This window comes from Octopus bimaculoides, chromosome 4, assembly GCF_046866305.1.
Source record: "Octopus bimaculoides isolate indiv1 chromosome 4, ASM4686630v1, whole genome shotgun sequence".
Lineage (NCBI taxonomy): Eukaryota > Metazoa > Mollusca > Cephalopoda > Octopoda > Octopodidae > Octopus > Octopus bimaculoides.
In genome coordinates this window covers 3,043,474-3,050,973 of record NC_142931.1, presented here as the reverse complement: position 1 = coordinate 3,050,973, position 7,500 = coordinate 3,043,474, and the positions used below count along the sequence as shown (strand labels likewise).

Here is a 7,500-nt window from a genome sequence, read left to right as displayed (position 1 = left end):
TCAATGTAACCCCATAGAATCGAAGTTCCTTATTATGACTTACAATGAAATTCCATTATGTGGAAGAATCAGCACTTGTCTTCCTTGTTTTCCTCTTCCTTTTCTCAGTCCCTATTCCACTGAAGATCGATGCAGCTTCAACAACATACCTTGTGGTATTTAATAATACCCCTCTACGTTCAGGTCCCACCTAGGGTCACTTCGAATTTTGCATTTTCACGGAATTAATCCATCTCTTGGTTTTCCACTACCACCACCTTCGCCACCACCATCACCACCACCACACAACTACCACCACTACCGCTGTCGCCGCCACCATCACCAATATCCTCGCTTTCAACATCATCAGCACTATCGCCACCACCACCACCACCACCACCACCTCTGTTATAAGAGTTCTTGCCAAAAGCTTTGGTCCTTGTTTATCTTACTCCTTTATACCCCACTCCCAGTCTCGGGGTCCTTAAACAGGGGCCGTGGTTACTGCCATTTCCCAAAACCCTAAAAGAAAATAAAGTGTACATAAACTGAGTACCGGACTACAGTACTCAGTTTATGAGCACAGCATGGCCACAGACTCAAAATATATATTTCACAATTGTACCTGATACTTCGGGTGTTATCCAGTATCGATACTCCTTTATTCATTCTTGGCATTTAACAAAATGATGATGATGATGATGATGATGATGATGAGGAGGAGGAGGAGGAGGAGGAGGAGGAGGAGGAGGAGGAGGAGGATACGACGATGTCATTTACCAAAACACTTGGTATTCTTAGATTTATACAAGATAATTGTTTCAAAATGGAGGAACAGGATAAGTTTACGCCAGCGGCTCTCAACTGAGGTCCACATGACTCTTGGACCACATACACAAGGTGGACCACAAACACAAGGCGGACCACAAACACAAGGCGGACCACATACACAAGGCGGACCACAAACACAAGGCGGAACACATGTACAGGGAATTGTTACCGACGCTCTGCCGATTCTTCTATTAAACTCTCAGCCATTCCATACTATACAACAGTTGTTTCTAATTTTAGGAACAACACCAGCAAATTAAAATGGAGAATCTTAATCTCCAGTATATGAATGGTACTTTGTTTCAATGAGTCTGGAAAAGGAAAAGTCAACCTCGATGAAATTTGAACTCAGAAATTTAAAGAAAAATAAACAGAGGAAATACAGGAAAGCAACCTTTGCGACGCATTAATGAGTCCACCAGTTCTCCGTCTTTTCGTGAGACTTAATAATATGAAATAAAAGTGAATATAAGGACACATCGGTTGGATTACACAACGATCTAATTACACACACACACACACACACACACTCTCTCTCTCTCTCTCTCTCTCTCTCTCATACACACACACAAACATATATATATATATATATATCGATATCTGTTTATATATATATATATATATATATATATATACACCACATACATACACGTGTCTGTGTGTGTGTTAGTAACACATACATATACACGAATACATTAATATATTATCAATATTATGACCAAATTAAATAAACAATTGGACAAATAGCTACACACACACTCAAGCTTGCATCCATGTCTGAATATATATATGCGTGTGTGTAAATACGTGTGTGTAAATACGTGTGTGTAAATACACACAAATATGTAGCTATGGAGACTATGATTCGCTGAGGATCAAAATCTCGATTAAAGGGTAGACAAGAATATCGATTTGCTAAACTGATTTAATAATTACAATTATCGAAGACTTTGTTATCAGTAATCTTGGTTTTAATAGCATTTACCATTTATTTCACATTTAGAAGTGACGAAAATTTACCGAGAACCAGTTGATTATGGCAGGGGGTGGGAGAGATAAACAGTCTCCTGATGATTGCACGTTAGGTGTGATGGGCAGCGATGGCCGTTTGATGACAATACTTCGTACGTATCTACCTTGTATTATAACTAAACTCTTTAATCGGGTTAATCTTGTTAGTTTATCTATAAATGTAACAGACGTAGTTCATCGATTTGGATATACAGCTGAGGTCGAAATTCACTGGAAATTCAGGAAAAGATTCCGAAATGTCTTCTTCTCGAATCACTTGACTATATTTGAATTCAAAATGGTATTTACAAATGATAGAAAATCTTGAAAATACTGACAAGGACATGAGTCTTGTACATGTAAAATGCTTTATACAATATATATATTTTAGTTTTGAAAGTTGCTGGCATGAGACTATATCTTCAGGTTTAAAAAAGACGCAACTATTGATAGTAATTGCCAATACTGTCTGAAGTTGTGGAAAAAAAAGACATAGAGAAACGTTGTTGAGATGAAGAGTTGCATGAAATAATGTTACACAAAAGATGTCGAAGAAATGAAGACGTCCTGGTTGTATGTGAAGGTGAAGTGTGTCGTCAGGTTATAAATATTAGGAGCGTAACAGGCACAGTGTCATATAAATACCAATTCCCAGAACAAAATAAATGAATATGAATATACTTTCTATTTTTGTGAGGGAATGTGAAGAGAGGAACGTGATAAGAAATCATGGCGGATGTTTGGATGCATAGAAGAGAGAACGTAGGAGAGTGAGAGAGGAAGAAAGACACGGAGATGGTAGTTTACTGAGAAAGGTAAAACGATATGGTTAGTAAGTCGGTGCATACAAGATGTAATGAAAACGAAATCAAAGAGAATAAGAAATGGCGGGAAAAAGAAAGGAAGAAAGATAAAGTAATAAAGGGAAGTAAAACGTGAATAGATAAAAGGAACATTGATAATAACAAGAAATAGGAAGACCAAAGTGGTGGGGGGAGGGAGAGAGAGGAAGAGAGAGAAGAGAGGGAGAATGTAAAAAGTAGTCAGCGGAGTAGAGGAGAAAATGAAGGAGAAAAAGAGAGAGAGAGAGGCATAGTTTAAACAAATGAGACATGGACGATACAAAAATAAAACGAACAACATGGCGGACTTCCCCCAAATGGTTTGGTTCTTGAAATCCTTATGATGTCACGGTCGGCTTGTTCTCTGGTCAGACTGACATTACTAAAATCTTTGACTGCCAACCAACAGCTCCCAGTTCTCCTCTTTATTTAATTCATTCTTTTATTTATTACTTCACTCCCTTCTTTCTTTCTTCCGTTCTCTTCCCTTCTCCTCTTTTATTTTTTTATGTATCATCATTTGCTGTTTTTTTCATTATTATTATTATTCTTGTTATTGTTGAATTCTACTTGGTGTTCGCAGATCTCATCATAGATACGCTTCGTTAAACATTACAAATATATTGTTTTCATTGGTTCATCCTTACGAATTGAATTCTACCATCGATTTTCTGTCTATATAATATCGATCTGACTGGAGTCTATATTGTTTATATCATTACTGCTTTTGTTATTGTATTCTTATTCCCTCTCTTGTTTTCATTATTGTCGGTTCCTCTTTCTCCTATACATTTGTCGTGATTGAAAACATTATACAAAATACAAAAAAACGAATTAATGTTGATTTTTGTTGTTGTTGCTGTTGTTTGTTATTTTTTGTTTCTTTTTATGGGTCTAGCTTGAGTAACTTTATCTGTAAGAATAGGTTGGTGTGGGTTGGGAGAGAGATGTGGATGGTGCGCGGTGGAGGACGTAGCTTTTCTGTACTGTAAAAGCAAAGATAACAGCACACGATACCGCCCAACATCAATGGCAACATCAACAGCAATAACTGTAACAAGTGAATATTAAATGGATAAGAGCAAAAAACGAAAACGAGGCTCTAAAATGGATGACAACGATGAGTGGTGATGGTGGTGCTGGTGGTGGTGGTGGTGGTGGTGGTGGTGCTGGTGGTGGTGGTGGTGGTGGTGGTGTTGATGACGACGACAATGATGATAATGATGATTGTCGTTGTTCAGCGTTGCAGAGGTACTTATTCTCTCTGAGGAGTGACCAACCAGCCATGAAATATCTCAGGATAATCTATTGTGTGTGTGTGTGTATGTGTGTGTGTGTGTGTGTGTGTGTGTGTGTGCGTGCGTGCGTGTGTGTGTGTGTGTATGCAAGATATTTTGTATTTCTTTACATTCTACATTGTATTGTACATTGTATGCTTGCTTATATTAAACCTACACAACATACACATACATGCATAATACATTGATACATATATATATATATATATATATATATATATATATATATATATATATATATATATATATATAGGTACGTATATATATATATATACACACACATACATTTATACATATATATTTATATATACATTCATATGTACATATATGTGTGCGTGTGTGTGTGTGCGTGCGTGTCTGTATGTATACACACATGTATATATATATAAATATATAAACGCACTCCCATATATGTGCATGTCCTCTTTGCGCAGGGGCCATGCTAATCTTCTCTGTATCGTAACAATCCTTAATATATCGAAAAGACCATTTCTAAGAATTTCATTTGTAAGTTACAGTGCCTTGCAAAAGTCTACACCCACTTTGAAAATTTATATATTTTGTATAATTTAACAGGGAACAACACATTTCTTCAATTCCAATGATTGTTAAATAATAAACAGATCCATCACACTTTCCTTTGATATAAAAATCACATTTAAAAAATTTCACACTGATTCTTAAAATCATAACTTAGAAAATTGTCTTTGCAGAAGTCTACACCCACCAGATATTATACTGTGTTATCATGTAGTTTGTCATTGATGTATACAATCCCAAACAATCAAAAGTGACTTGTGCGTTCTACCATAACAAACAAACTTGGTCAGTCTGTTATTTTGCTATATAAGGTGATTTAACTGCACATAAAATCATTCACCACATGGTTTTTTGGTATGTTGGGCTTTGGACTCTGACTGTAAACACAAGGTGTCCAACTCGGGAAAGAAAATGAGCAAGCCTCTGTCTCAGGAACTTAAAAACCTTATTCAAAAGTACAATGAAAATAATGGCTATCAAAAGATTGCAAAAACTTTACAATTGCCCCCTAAGCACTGTTAAAACTGTAGTTAAGAAGTGGTTAGTGCAGAAAACCACTGCTACCTTACCAAGATCTGGGAGACTGAGCAAACTTACCAGAAGAGCAAAGTCAAAACTGGTCCGGGAGGCAACCTCCAGCCCTAGTGCAACACTGGAAGACTTGAAAGCTTCAGTTTCCAGTGCTGGGACAGACGTCCATGCATCTACAATTTCCGGGGTATTGCACCGGTCTGGCCTTCAAGGGAAGGGTAGCTAGAAAAAAGCCCCTTCTGAAGCCTATACACAAGCAAGCTAGGCTAAACTTTGCCAAAAGTCACATTAATGATTCCATGACTATGTGGCGAGAGATTTTGTGGTCAGATGAGATCAAAGTCGAGTTATTTGGTAAAAATACGAAATGCTACGTTTGGCGGAAAAAAGGCACTGCTCACCAACCTCGTTACACCGTCCACACTGTAAAGCATGGCGGTGGCTCGATCATGCTTTGGGGGCTGTTTTTTCAGCTGCAGGGCCTGGAGAGTTGATACCCATCCAAGATATCATGGACAGTGTCAAGTACCAAGAAATATTGGAGGCAAACCTACTGAAGTCTGCTAGAGCTCTGCACTTGGGTCGCAATTTCAAGTTTCAACAAGCATGTGTCAAAAAGCACTAAAGCTTGGTTTGCTAGCAAGAAAATCACAGTTTTGGAGTGGCCCAGCCAGTCTCCAGACCTCAATCCTATAGAAAATTTATGGCGAGAGCTAAAGCTGGCTGTGCACCGACGTTCCCCATCCAATCTGACACAGCTCGAGAAGTTCTGCCATGAAAAATGGCGAAAACTGTCAGCAGACCACTGCAGCAAGCTCATGGAAGGCTACCCGAGGCGTCTGCAGGCTGTAATTGACGCAGCAAGGATCAGCCACAAAGTATTAGCTGAAGACATTCCAAACGGGGTGTAGACTTTATCTTTGTGTAAGAATCAGTTTAAATGTTTCAAATGTATTTTGTGTATTAAATAAAAGTGTGATAGCTCTGCTTATTAAAACAAATTATTGGAGTTTAAAATATTAATTGTTCCTATCAAAATAAACAAAATACATTCAGTTTTCAAGGGGGTGTTTAGATTTTTGCAAGGCACTGTAATGAGTGCAACCATGATTGGACGATACAAAAAAAAAAATCATCTCAATCTTTCGACAAGAAAATTCTACACATGAACTGAATATGTTCTGTTGACTGTTCCCCCATAAAATACATCTACATTATTTTAGTCGCCTTTGGAATCTTACAGTATGACCGGTCTTCAAGTTTAATATTTCCAGTTCTATATTTAAGAAATGAGGAATTATGTACGTTATTTATATTATTTATATTTGACGGATATTTGTCTTCATCTTGTTTGTTGTTAACACAACGTTTCAGTTGATATACCTTCCAGCCTTCATCAGGTGTCTTGGGAATATTTCGAACCATAGGAATGAGAACCCAGGTTCTAAATTTCCCCAAGACACCTGATGAAGGCTTGGAGGGTATATCAGCCAAAACGTTGTGTTAACAACAAAGAAGATGAGGACAAATATCCGTCAAATGTAAATAGTGTTTAATATTTCCATCCTACTTTGAAAAAGCTTTCATTCTATCATATTTCGTTATAAATATCTCTTTCTTCATTGATTCATGGTGCGTCACCAAAATATGTGGCCGAATACCACCTGATGAAACGGAGTGGTCACGTAACAATGCGAGTCTATGAATGTTGTGTAATACTAAAGATTTGTAGGTACGTGCTACTACGTTATGCAAACACAATATACTATATGTGTTTGTAAATTGTATAGTGTATAGTATAGTACATTATGTTTGCATAACGAAGTACCACATACCTACAAATCTTTAACGCTTACATACCAATTCCAGGGATGTATCTAATATGTAAATTGGTATATCAATTTAACAGCGCTGTATGTGGTGGTCATATAAGCAATGTGTTCGAAGGCAACAGTGAGTTAGATGGGTGCTGAAGAAGGGGCAAAAATCCCCGAAATATGGTATGTACATTCATTACCCAATTTTGTCTTCGATCTCATTGTTTGTTTACATCTGACGTCTCGATAAGAAACGTTGTAACAAAAATTAGTGCTAGCTAAAATTTCTATAGAATATCTGTAGAAATTAACATTAGCAAAACAATGTTGTCTAATATGTTATGTAACGAACTTCGTATTTGGTACTAAACCGCTCTCTTGGAACTCATGCAGTCATGTTTTGAACTATCCATTCCTGTGTATGTGTGTGTATATATGTATGTGTGTGTGTACTTACATGTACTTATTTTAAAGAAAGTTTATGAATATTAATGGAACATTTAATGATTTGAGGACGCAATACTGAGATTAGAGCCAAATGCGTCGTAAAGATTTTCATGACACGGACTTCATTTTGCCGATCGTTTTATTCAAGCAAACTGTTTGTGTAAACCGCGACGCGAATCTTAAAGTACACAGACACGCATGCGC

At 37.2% G+C, this 7,500-nt stretch overlaps 1 protein-coding gene and 1 non-coding gene across 5 annotated transcripts in view; both read right to left on the bottom strand.

The window, feature by feature from the left end:
- LOC106870014 (uncharacterized) overlaps positions 1-7,500 on the bottom strand; it is a 449,496-nt gene that overhangs the window by 393,209 nt on the left and 48,787 nt on the right. The window lies entirely within an intron of this gene.
- LOC128247721 (U6 spliceosomal RNA) lies at positions 4,349-4,455 on the bottom strand. The gene has a single exon (XR_008264086.2). It is a non-coding gene; the product is annotated as a U6 spliceosomal RNA (small nuclear RNA).